This window comes from Suricata suricatta, chromosome 8 (assembly GCF_006229205.1).
Source record: "Suricata suricatta isolate VVHF042 chromosome 8, meerkat_22Aug2017_6uvM2_HiC, whole genome shotgun sequence".
Taxonomy (NCBI): domain Eukaryota; kingdom Metazoa; phylum Chordata; class Mammalia; order Carnivora; family Herpestidae; genus Suricata; species Suricata suricatta.
In genome coordinates, this window is record NC_043707.1 from 121741701 (window position 1) to 121755145 (window position 13445).

The 13445-nt window shown below is 49.3% G+C and overlaps 1 pseudogene; it reads right to left on the reverse strand.

The window, feature by feature from the left end:
* LOC115299699 lies at positions 1-920 on the reverse strand (annotated as a pseudogene).
* Between the last annotated feature and the right edge of the window lie 12525 nt (positions 921-13445).

Below are 13445 nucleotides of genomic sequence, written 5' to 3' on the forward strand. Positions count from 1 at the left end.
TTAAGCATCTGCAACGGCGACTTCAGCCTCAACTGCTGGCTCAATATTGATGGAAGTAATCTGCTTAACAGTCTCAGAAAAACTGGGCAAATCAATGAGTTGCTTGTGGATCCTCGTCTGAAAACAATCCCAAGTCTCAGAACTTTCACCACAAGGAGTTTTTCTTTTTCTTTTTCTCCCCACTAAGTTTATTTCTTTATTTTGAGAGAGACAGCATAGAGACAGCATGAGTGAGAGAGGGACCGAGAGAGAAGGATAGAGAGAATCCCAAGCAGGCTCTGCGCTGACAACTGCGACACGGGGCTCGAACTCACGAAACCGTGAGATTGCGACCTAAGCCGAAACCGAAAGAGTCCGATGCTTAACTGACTGAGCCACCCAGGCACCCCCAAAGGGAGTTTTTCTTGTAGTGATTCTCAGAGTCCTGGTAGACATCCGAACGGGTCCTTTCATCTTGAGAGTCTTTGCCTTTGGGCCTCTGATCAAGTCAGCAAATACCTTCTCCAAAGATTTTACGCCGTGGCCGGTTAGAGCCATTCCAACTCAGTGAGTCGCCACCTCTGGTTCCAAGGGTGTCTTCCTGGTGTCTTTAAAAGCCATGGCTGTGGTGTGGCTTCCAGACGGACCTGTTCCTTGGCGGTGAGAGCAGCAGTGAGTCAGGAGCAGGAGGGCAGCATCCAAAGCCCGCTGTAGCTGCGACTGCGTCTTCCTCAAAGAGAAAGCACGGCACCCTTAGGTAAAGAAACCCTGAAGGTGCAGGGAGGGGAAGAGACTTGCCCAAGATCACCCAAAGGCCAGGCCAGTACTCAGCCCAGGTCCCGTGACTCTCAGCTGCAGGCTTCTGACACTACCTGGATGGGGTTTCTAATCCTCCGAGGTCCTCATGCTCAGGCAGGAGTCCAAAATATTTCCCAATGATGTATGATCAGGACGGGGTGGGGGGGAGGGGCTTGGGATTAATTCTGTCTCATACGTCATATCTGGAAAAGCCCCAAAGAGATTATTCATCCAACCTTGCTCCATATACCCCCATTTCATAAACAAGCAAACTGAGACCCCCAAAGCAGAAAGGACCTCCTCAAGGTCACACCAAGCTGGGACTAGAGCTGTGACTGGACTGCGTGTCAAGTTCTTTGAAGAAAAATTAAGCATCACCAACAAATTCATTCTTTTTTTTTTTTTTTTTTGAGAGCCTAATAATGCCAGGCTCTATGCTGGTTGCTACGAATGTAAGGGTAAAAAAGACAGTCACAGCTGGTAGGGAAATGAGGGAGCCCCTGGGCAGGAAATGTTCTGCGTCTTGATCTGGGTATCCATTACATGGTTGTGTTCAGTTTGTGAAAATTCATCGAGCTGTACATTTTGAGATGCGCACTTTTCTGAGTGTATATTTCAATTAAAACAGTTTTTTTTAACTTTATGTTTTATTTATTTTTGAGAGATCGCGAGTTGGAGAAGGGCAGAAAGAGAGAAAGCGGGAGACACAGAATTGGAAGAAGGCTCCAGGCTCTGAGCTGTCAGCACAGAGCCTGACACGGGGCTCAAACTCACAAGCTGTGAGATCATGACCTGAGCCAAAGTCGGGCGCTTAATCAACGGAGCCACCCAGGTGCCCCAAAACAATTTTAAAAGGCAGTCACAGGGCAGGGTTACTGGATGGCACAGTCGGTTAAGTGTCCAGCTCTTGATTTCAGCTGAGGTCATGATCTCATGGCTTATGGGATCAAGTCCCCTCTGTGCTGTCAGCACACAGCCTGCTTGGGATTCTCTCTCTCCATCTCTCTTTCTGCCCCAACACTGCTTGTGCTCTCCCTCTCTCCCTCTCAAAATAAATAAACTTAACAAACAAGCAAACAAATATATATATGTTTGTATAAATATATACATATTTATATGTGTAAATATATATATGAGTCACAAGCATTGAGCTTACAGAGCTGAGATGCTAACCAATTACACATTAACTGATTAATTACAATAATGACTAGTGCTACAATAAAAGTAGAGGTTGCTAAGGACTGTGGAGTACAATTAACTTGATCTAATCTGCGAGTAGTCAAGGAAGGCTTCTCAGAGGAAGTGGGGGATACTCTGAACTGTAAGGAATGAGAAGGATTTAATGGAGTGGGAGTGATTCCCAACCCCTATCTCACACTGCACAAAAATTAGTTCAAGATGGGGTGCCTGGCTGGCTCGGCTGGTAGAGCGTGTGACTCTTGATCTCAGGGTCCTGAGTTAGAGCTCACTTAAAAATAATAATAATTCAAGATGAATCATGAACCTAAATGTGAAACCTAACACTATAAAGCTTCTAGAAGATGTATGGGAATATCTCCATGATCTTGGGATAGGCAAAAATTTTCTTAGACATCAAAAACACTAAACATAAAACAGAATCGTCAGGGGATGGGGAAAAGTATTCAAGACAGAGAAAAAACTATGTGTGAAGGCCCAGAGGAAGGAAGGGACAAGGTATGTTAGAAGAACTGAGAAAAAGCCAGAAGGAGCGAAGTCAGGGGGTGAATGAAGTGTGAGAAAGTCCAAGAGGAGGTAGGGGACTGACAAACCAGGTCATTATAGGTTGGGTCAGGAGCTGGGAGTTTATCCTGAGGGTACCAGGAGGCAGTCAGAGAAGGGTTTTTGCGTTTTTTGTTTTAGTTTTATTTTTTAATTTATTTTTATTTTTTAAGTTTTATTTATTTTGAGACAGAGAAGGAGTGAGGAAAGGGGAAGAGAGAGAGAATCCAAGCACAGGGCTTGAACCCACAAACTGTGAAATCCCGACCCAAGCCCAAGTCAGACACCCAACCCACTGAGCCACCCAGGCACCCTTGGTTTTGTGTGTGTGTGTGTGTGTGTGTGTGTGTGTGTGTGTGTGTTTTAATTTAAGTAATCCCTACACCCAACATGGGGCTCGAACTCAAGACCCTGAGATCAAGAGTCGAGCACTCTTCTAACTGAGCCGGCCTGAGCCCCAAGATAAGGGTTTCTAGTAAGGGCAGTGGCAGGAGCTACAATTGAAACAACAATTGGAGATAGTGTGACCTTAACCAAGTTGCAAAATCAAGTTTTCCTTTCTTTGATGTGCCCAGGACTGCAAGGCATTGCCTATGCAGAATGGAGAATGAAAGGAAATATCTCCCTTTCTCCCTGCTCAGCAACCAGGCAAGGCCGCACTTGGATTTTGCTTCCTTGCAAATCAGGATGTAGCTTCACAACTTGAAAAGTCACTTAATCCAGGCGGCGGGATGAGGTAGAGTGTTGCAGGTGGGGACTTGGGGCTGTGAGGCCCTGTCTTGCCAGGCCCAGCCCTGGTCTTAGAGGAGCTGGCTCCCACCCACGCCCCGGTGCTTGCTGCAGCCCCACCTCACCCCTGCTCAGCACCTGGACCTTCTCACACCCTCTCCCTTCTCTCCCTCCAGTGGAGGACTAAAGAGTCTTGGGGCGGGGGGAGCCCAGAGGTCAGGAGTTTCCTTCACCCCCTCCCGCCCACACCAGCATACCCGGGCCAGGGCCTCGCAGAGTACAGCCGGCTCACCACTTAGGCCTTCTCCCTGCAAGGGGCTCACTAAGGCACTGAAAGTGGTGACTCCATTCAACCAACGTTTACTGAGCACCTGCTGCATGCCAGGCAGGTGCTTGAGTGAAAGCGTGTTGTTCCTGCTCTCCAGGAATTTTTGGGATAACGGGGGAAAGAGAGAGCAAAATACACAAGTGCTTTATAGAGCAACAAAGTACAAATGAGTATAGAAAGTGAGACTGACTTCACCTGGGGGACAGGGTGTGACTATCAAGGAAAATTTCCTCCAAGAGGTGACAGTTGGGCTGGGTCGTAAAGAGTAAGATAGACAGTAAGAAATGCTCTTTGTGACAGCGGAAAGCATAAGAATTCTAGTGACCATTGGGAATGTCAGGTACTGTCCTCAGCACCTTCTGTATTCATATACTCCTTACCATGACTCTATGAAGTAGGTATTGTAATTGTGCCCATTTTCCAGAGGCAGTAACTTTAGGCTTAGAAAGGGGGATGGACTTATTTACAAACTCTCGAAGCTGATACATGGCAGAATGAAGACTCGAACGCAGGTCTGTCTGCTTCGAGGCCCTTAACTTCTACTACATAGAGTGGTTTGAGGAAAGGACATGTGAAGGAGAGGGGCTGAGGGGAAGGCTGGAAGGGTGGAGGCAGGGCTTGGTGGCAGAAACCTTGGTGAGGAGCAGGGGCTTTATCCAGAGAGCAATGGGGAGCTATGGAAGGTTCACTAGTGAAGGAGGGGATAAAGAGAGATAGCACTCACACTTCGCTTTCTATATTTAGAGGCCCACTTTATTTATTTATTTTTTTTAATGTTTTATTTATTTTTGATACAGAGAGAGACAGAGCATGAGAGGGGGAGGGGCAGAGAGAAAGAGATAGAACCAGAAGCAGGCTCCAGGCTCTGAGCTGGCTGTTAGCACAGAGCCCGACGCGGGGCTCGAACCCACGACCATGGGATCTGACCTGAGCCGAAGTCAGAGGCTTAACCGACTGAGCCACCCAGGCGCCCCTAGAGGCCCACTTTAAAGGAAGAGAAGTCAGAGTCAGAGAAACCTACACAGGAGTTGCTACAAAAATCCAAGAAAGGGGCGCGTGCCTGTCTCAGTTGGTAGAGGATGCAACTGTTGATCTCTGGGTTGTGAGTTCAAGCCCCACATAGAGCTTATTTAAAAGAATATCTTGGGCACCTGAGTGGCTCAGTCCTTGGGCATCTGACTTTGGCTCAGGTCAAGATCTTTTGGGTTGTGAGTTCCTGCTACATATTGGGGTCTCTGCTGTCAGTGCTGAGCCCACTTTGGATTCCCTGTCCGCCCTCTCTCTTCCCCTCCCTTGTTTGTTCTCTCTCTCTCTCTCTCAAATAACCATTTATTTAAAAATGTTTTTAGGTTTATTTATTTTTAGAGAGAGAGAGAGACAAAGAACAAGCAGGGGAGAAGCAGAGTGAGAGGGAGAGAGAGAATCCCAAGCAGGCCTGATGTGGGGCTCAAACTCATAAACTGCGAGATCATGACCTGAGCCAAATGCAAGGATAGGACGCTTAACTGACTGAGCCACCCAAGTGTCCCCAGAATAAACATTTAAAAAATCCAAGGGGTGCCTGGGTGGCTCAATCAGTTGTGCATCCTACTTTGGCTCAGGTCATGATCTCACGGTTCATGAGTTCAAGCCCAAATTGGGCTTCTGCTGACAGCTCGGAGCCTGGAGCCTGCTTCAGATTCTCTCTTTCTTTCTCTTTCTCTCTCTCTTTACCCCTGTCCCCTCACCCATGGTAGAAAAGAAAGAAATAAAGAAGGAAAGAAAGAAAGGAAAGAAGGAAGAAAGGAAGGAGGGAAGGAAGCAATGAGGGAAGGAAGGAAGGAAAGAAAGAAGGAAGGAAAGAAAGAAAATCCAAGAAAGAGATGAGGGTTAAGGATGGAGAAAAGGAGGTACACCGGGGAGAAATCAAGCCCAGCTTGAGGACTGATTGGCTCTGGCAGATGAAACGGAAAGAGGAGTCAAAGATGATGTCTAGGGTTTCTGGCTCAAGTGTGTGCTCCAGAGGGGCGCCCAATGATTGATCTTTAACAGCTCAGCCTTACCCATGGCACCTGCAAAATTCGCTCCTGGAAGGTGCTTTATTCTTCTCCAAATACTTCTATGTATTTGTCTTCATTTGTGTATTCACTCACCCAGCATACGTGGAGCACCTGCTGTATGCTAGCTGTTCTGAGAGCCGAGGAGAAGCAGTGGATAAGCTGATTCTGCCTTATTGGTGGAGTAATGGTGACGGCCTGGGCTCTAGGTTCGAATCCTGATTCTGCAGCTTCTTTGTGCTCAGTCCTGGCCGAGCCTCCACCTTGCTGTGACTTTGGGTAAGTCGTTGAACCTCTCTGTCTCAGTTTCCTCATCTCTAAGATGGGGGAATGAACAGTCCCTACCGCAGGGATTAAATGGGTTAATATGCATAAAGTCTCTGGTACTGGGTAAGCATTTGCTGTCAGCTGTTAGTACCAAGTTCATATTTCAGTGGGGAGACAGAGCCGATCACACAGTTAATTATTTAATTACAGCAGTGAGAAATACCCCGAAGGAGCAGCGCAGTCTGGAGGTGAGGGAAGGCTCCCCAGAGCAAGGGATGCTTCCACTGAGCTGAGGAGCTGGGGCTGGCCAGGTGAGGCATGAGGGCAAGAGAGAGGGGCGTTGGAGGCGGGGAGGGGAGGGGGGGTCTCTGAGTAGGCAGACCCTCCCGCTGAAGGAGGTACTGAGAGGTCTGTACTTCTGTAACTTTACCTCTTTGGAGCCTCAACACAATGCTGAGAAATAGGTCAGACAGATACTCTGTCCCCATTTTCTGGAAAGGACACTAAGGCCCAGAGAGAAACAGAGACTTAGCTGGTCAGTGACCAAGCCTCCCGGTTGATTCTCTGCCCCCGCCCATCCTGGGGCCTAGAGAGGACAAGCCTGAGAGGAGGCCTTTGTCCCTTGCCCACGGGGGTGGGAGCAGCAGGAGCTGAGGCTTCAGCTGGCCACCAGCAGCTGTGGCGGCCAGAGCTGCATTCCTTCTCCTGCCAGCAGAGCAAGTCCAGGCTCATGGCAGGGGCCTGGAACGTTCTTTCGTCTCAAAAAAAAAAAAAAAAAAAGAAAGAAAGAAGGAAAAGAAAAGCACTTTAGTCAACATTAAGTCTTGACTTCAAAGGACACAGCTCCCAACGGTCTCCCCCGACCCTGGGTCTCTCCAACTCCCTGGGGTAAGCCCCCAGGCAGCCAAGGTTCTGGGAAAGGGAAGGAGGCTTGGACTTGGGAGTCCAAAGACTGTGTGGTGAGCCCTGGCTCAGTCTCCAACTTGCTGTGTGACCTCGGGCAGGTCAGCAGCCCTCTCTGGGCCTGAGTGTCCCCAGCCAAACATGGAAGGGAGGGTTGGATGACATCAGGTGGGGTGGGGAGTCCAGCAACTGGCTCCAGCCAGCTGCAGCAGCTTTTGCTGCCCTTCAAGTCTCAGGCACTGGGGCCTCGGGGGTCCGGAAGCTGGGGACAGGCAGCCTTTCATCTCTGCTGGCCCAGGGTCGCTGCAGGTTGGCAGGCCCCACATCCCGAGATCGCGTTTCAGGCTGGAAGGGGCCTTCCTGTGACCTCAGCCGGCCAGCCCTGCCCCTGCCCCCCCTCCTCCCCATTCTCACCAGAGGGAAGCAAGCAGGCAGCATCCCGCCCAAGGTCACCGACCAGCAAGTGGCTGTCCTTCGGCCTGCCCTTCCCTCCCACCCGAGCCAGCCCCCACTGGCCTCCCACAGCAAAGCCTCAGGTCTCCTGGGCCATTAGGAATCTGCCAGGCGAGGCGTGGTCTTCTTCCTCTCTCTTGTTTCTTGGCTTGTTTTCCCGGTTCTCCAACAGCCACCTCCTGCAAAAGCCTCCGGGTGCGTGTACAGGAACATTTTTCTTTAAAAAAAAAAAAAAAAAGGAAGGAGAAGAAGAAAGAGAGAGAAATGCAGCCACAGTTTGGGTAAAAAAGCAACCAACTCCTAATCCCTTCCTTGTAACCCCTGGCTTCTCGGCATGGTTGGCTCCAGCCTGTTAGAAGGAAGGCCCTGCTGGGCAGGGGCCTGGGCTTGTCTCTTGCCCACCCCCTCCTCACCCGCCTCTCTTCTCCTTTAGGCTTCGGTCTGACTTCTGGAGCCTGGAAGAGACAGGCTGCAGGGTTCAGCAGGACTAGAAAAGCATGGGGGGTGGGGATGGTGACGGGTAGGTTGGGGGTTCCGTCCCTCTGCCCACTTGACCACCTTCTCAGAAGGTTACAAGATCAGGATTTTTCAGCCCTGGCCCATTGCTTACGCTCTTGCTTTCATCCCTTTCTTCTTCTGTCTTATAATCACTGGCCTCTTCACGGCACGAGTACCCTGAATGCCATCTTCCACCACAGTCAGTCCTTTCCTGTCCGGCACAGGGCTTGGCGCTTTCTGTGAAGGTCACAGGCTTCCACGCTCCAAGCCTTTATCCATCCAGATCCCACTGGGGGGTGGCTCTTAATGTCCCTCCCACATCTTGCTCTGTCTGCAGAACACTTAATGATCTGTTGCAGCCCCCGCACCTGGGTCAGTGCTCGAAACATAGTAGGGACGCGGTGTCTCTTGAATGAATGGATTCAAAACATAAATTGGTCTCTAGAAATATTTAGAGTGATCTTGCAAAAGGGACATCTGATTATTGCACATCGCAGTGAAAACCCTTCTGTGCCTCCACGGCTCCCTTAGAATCCATCCAGTCCTGGTTCTCTATTGCTACCTCTTCCCACTTGTCAGCTCTCATCAAAGGATGCCCTTTCCCCTCAAAGTGCCATCTTTTCTCTTGCCTCTGGATCTGTGCATGCGAAGTTCCTGCTGCCTTCCACACCCTTCTCCACCTCTCACCTGGATGACTCCCTCTGGCCGGTCACCCTGTCAGATTACCCAAGGAGCAGGCCAAGCGTGTGTTTAGGGCACCAGCAAAGCAGGGGGTCTAAAAATACTATTTTTTTAAAATATTATTTTAGGGGCCCCTGCGTGTCTCAGTCGGTTGAGCCTCCGATTTCGGCTCAGGTCAGATCTCACGTTCGTGGGTTCAAGCCCCGCATCAGGCTCTGTGCTGACAGCTCAGAGCCTGAAGCCTGCTTCCGATTCTGTGTCTCCCTCTCTCTCTCTGCCCCTCCTCGCTCATGCTCTGAATCTCTCTGTCTCAAAAATAAATAAAACATTTAAAAAAAATTAAAAAAAAAAGAATTAAAAAAATATTATTTTACAAAACGAATTTGATGTTTGATAATTAAAACAAAACATTTAAACAGCACTCATGAGAAAAATTAGAACTTGACTGGGGTTCCTTACTCTTCCTTTTACAGTTTGCATTGTTTTGGGTTGAATTCATATACGGGCTGTTGTGGAGGTCAGTGACATAATCCGGCGCCGCTCCTTGAGGCTCAGCCTAGACATCAGCTCCCCCACCAGGAAGCCTTCACTGATCCCTCCACAGGTTTAGGTCTTTTTTGTTTTTTGGTTTTTTTGGTAGTCTCAAAGCCCCTCTGGATTTTTCTTTAATATGGATATTTTTGCCTTACTTGTTGCTTTCTTCCCCCCTGACCCCTCCCCCCAGCACCAAGTCTGTAAGCATCTTGAGTGCCCAGTAAATATCTTTCTACCTTGGGGCGCCTGGGTGGCTCAGTCATTTAAGCAGCCAACTCTGGCTCAGGTCATGATCTCACGGTTCATGGGTTTGAGCCCTGCATCGGACTCTGTACTGACAGCTCAGAGCCTGGAGCCTGCTTTGGATTCTGTGTCTCCCTCTCTCTCTGTGCCTCCCCTGCTCACAGTCTCTCTCTCAAAAAATAAATAAACATTCAAAAAGGTTCAAAAAAATGTCTTTCCACCTCTATTCCTGGAGCGTATAGTACAAGGACTGGCACAGAACTGACTCCAGGTGTGCTACTTTCTAGCCTTTATTTATTCAATCCCTTTTGCAGGGTCTGCACTATACGTCATAGTCTATGTTCTTACTTTATAACCCTGTCTGAGGAACTCCTACTCACCCTGCAAGACCCCACTCAAGTGACCCCTCTTCTATAAACCGGCCCCAATCCCTCAGCTGTGTTAGGTTGAGTACAGGCTTTTATGAGGTTCATACCTTCTGTTGTTGGTGTCTTCCTCTTTTATTGTACTTTTTATGTATGTATTTTCTAAATTAAACTTTTTTTAACATTTATTTATTTTTGAGAGAGAGGGAGGGAGAGAGACAATGCACATGAGTAGGGGAGTGGGGGAGTGGCAGAGAGAGGGAGACAGAGGATCCGAAGCAGGCTCCATGCTGTGAACACAGAGCCTTATGTGGGGCTCGAAGAACTCACGAACCTCTGAGATCATGACCTGAGCTGAAATCAAGGGTTGGCCACCTCCCTGACTGAGCCACCCAGGCAACCCACGCATGTATTTTCTCCATCACCAGATTGGGAGCCACGCAGAAACAGAGAGTAGGTGGATTGATCACGGGTCCTTTGTGCTAGCATCGGCCTGGCCAGAGGAGAGAGCAATAGATGCTCTTGAAATGAACCAAGTGGAAGATGTCACAAAGGAGGGAAAATTCAGGCAAGATTTTGAATGTGGGAGGAGAGGAATAACATGTACTCACTGAAGGCATCGAGTCCGTGCAGATAAAAACAAATCACAGCAACAATAATCCTGACAACCAGTACTGAGCACACCGTAGTGTGGTGGGTAAGCACAGAGATTAAGCTCTGCTTCTTACTGGCTGCGTGGCCTTGGACAAGTTATAGTAGCTCTCTGTGCCTCAGTTTCCTCATCTGTCAAAAGGGGACAATTATGGTTCCTACCTTATCAGGAACGAGATGGGCTCATACATGCAAGGTGCTGAAGGCTGTGCCAGGCATACATGGACACTTGGGAGTTTGCTGTCACTTGTTATCTCCATTGCTGGGCACCTTGTTTGTGCCAGGCACTTTCACCTTGCACCTCTACTTAGCCCTCACAGCAGCCTGCGAGGCAGGGTTGTTGTGTCCTTTGGCAAAGAAATGAGGTGTGTGGGGGCCAAAGGTTCTTGCTAAGGCCATTCACTGGGTAACTGACAGGAATGGGATTTGAACCCAGGTCTCTCTGGCCTGCCGCCCACCCGTGTTCCTTGACTGTGGCACCTGCCTGCAGGAGGAGGGGGAGGAAGAGAAGATGGCACAGTGGGAAGGCAGGGAGGCTTCACTGAGCTGGGGCCTCCGGAGCAGAGCAGCAGGCGTTTTTCTAGAGCTTTCATTTCCGTCTGCCTCTTCTGAGCAGGTGAAAAACCCCACAGAGGCCCTTTGCTGAGTCCTCCCCCTCTTCCTCCTCCTCCCGGTGCCGCCTCATCCCCCACGCTGGGAGGGGGGAGGTCAGGCATGCAGCGTGGGAGATGCACTGGAGGGGAGTGAGGAGGTAGGGGAGCGTCATTCCAGATCCTTTCCCTCCAGCAGCCCCCTTTCCCCATCACAGGCACTCCAGGAGGAGAGAGCATTCCAGGTGGAAGGAATGGCAAATGCAGAGGCTGTGCATTAAGGATGTGGAGGCGGGGAAAGCCTGCGAGCTTGGCTGGAACCGAGGTTGGGGGGGCCCCCTGGGATTGCTCAGTGGAGAGGAACTTGTTTGAAGAGAGGAGGAGGGGGGAAGAGGAGAGAGAGGTGGACCCAGCAAGAGCTGAGGATGCTAGAGGTAGGGTAGTGGCTGGAGACTGTCCTAGGCTCCGAACACAGTGCTCTCCACCCTCTTCCCCTCAAACGGGTGGCGAAGAGGGGTCGCCGTGATTATTCACAGTCCCTGTGCTTTCTTTCTTCCCCTGGAATCCCTTAAGACACTGTGCTCGCCGGCTCTGTGCCAGGAATTGGTTCATGGCTTTTTATGCGTTCCCTCAGTGTGTTTTCTATCCAGCCCTACAAAATCAATAGTATTCACTCCATTTTATAGATGAGAAAACTGAGGCTCAGCCAGGTTTTGTAACTTGCTCAATATCACGCAGGGCACAAAATGCAGATCTGGGACTCAAACCCAGGACTGTTTCCAGAGATGGCAATTTTGCCTGCTCTACTGGTTTAGGCTGCCTTCCCCAGGGCACTTGCTATCCCCATGGCAACAATGAGAGGCACTTCTCTGCTCACAGCACTTCACAGTTTATGCAGGCCTTATTTTTTTCTGCTCCTCACAACAGGCCTGTAGCAGAGATCAGGAAACTGAGGCTCGGCCACAGGGTGTGACTTGGCCAAGCCATTACGTTGGGACTCAGATCCAATTCTAGTGACTCTAAATGTCTTTGTGCTTTCCCCTGGCGGAGGAAGAGGGTCCCTTCCCTGCTCTTATCTGCCTCAGGGGGGAAGGGAACAAAGAGGCAGGAGTTCCTTTTCAGAACTGGTGGGAAAGGAACTTGGCCTTCGCAACCTGGGGGGTTACCGGCAGTGAATAATTTCATCCCTCCAGGTGATAACTCTAACTCCTTGGTAGAAAAGGGGGAGGTCGCCCCTCAAGAGCAGTTAAGCCCTCTCAGAGGCTGGGTTCAAATGCTAGCTAGGCTGCTTCCTGACTGGGTGGCCTTGGGCAAGTCATCTAACCTCTCCTACACTTCCTTTATCTCATTTATAAAATGATGGTAATAACAGGACCTCACTCATAGGACTACTGTGAGGATTTACGGGTTAACGCGTGTACAGCACTTAGCACATGTTTGACACCATAGTAAACGGTATGCGTGATGTTAGCACTTAATAATATTACTATTAAAGTGCTCGGCACCATCCTCTACATCCATTGCCTAAAAGGAGAAACTATGCCTCCTATTGCCAGACAACCTTAAGCAAAGCTCCAGAATCTTACCTAGTACAAGTAGTAACACAGATATTGACAACAACAATTACTATTAAATGACTAATAAAGTTACTGCTAAAGTCAACAATACTATTAAAGTTAACATTCAAGCTGCTCACTATGTGCTCATCACTGTGCTAAGTGCTTTGCATTTATTATTTAACTTTCACAGCTTTGGGAGACAAAAACAGTTATGATCTCGATTTTACGGATCAGAAAACTGAGGTTCAGAAAGGTGAAGTCGTTTGCTCAAGGTCACACTGCTAGGAAGTGGTACAGCCGTGATTTGATCCGGGCCTGCCTGGCCTCAAAGTCTTCCAAAATAGTTAAGGTCAGATGACAACCGGCCTGGGGTATAGACCCTTGTATCACTCTCTCCCAAACTTATCAGCTGCCTGAGCCTCACCTCCTTCCATTCTGGGAGGACCAGGCATCTTTTATGGAGTACCTTCTATGTGCCACAACACTTTATACACATTTCCATATTGAATCCTCACCCTTCCCCTTTGCCCCTTTATCACTGTCCCCATTTCTTTTTCTTTTGTAATTAAAAAAAATTTTTGTTACCGTTTATTTATTTTTGAGAGAGAGAGAGACAGAGCATGAGCAGGGAAGGGGCAGAGAGAGACGGAGACACAGAATCCGAAGCAGGCTCCAGGCTCTGAGCTGTGAGCCCAGAGCCCAACGTGGGGCTTGAACTCACAGACAGTGAGTGAGATCATGACCTGAGCCGAAGTCGGACGCTCAGCTGACTGAGCCACCAGGCTCCCCCACTGTCCTCATTTCTTAGAAAAGTAGATGAGACACAGAGAGGTATGGTGACTGGTCAAGGTCACACAGCCAGGATTCAAACCCAGGTGGGTTGGCCTCCAAGCTTGCATTCAGGGACTAACAGAAAAGTACCCTTGAAAAACAGCCTCCCTTTCAAAGCCAGGCTCTCCCCTCTGTAACATTTCATTTGTTCAGGACCCTGAATGAGCTTGTCCTCCCTTCCCGTTGCCACCTATCCCAATTGGCTGGGATGCCTTCCACACCCTTTCTCTTGGCCTGCAACACTTCTTCCAACCACCTGC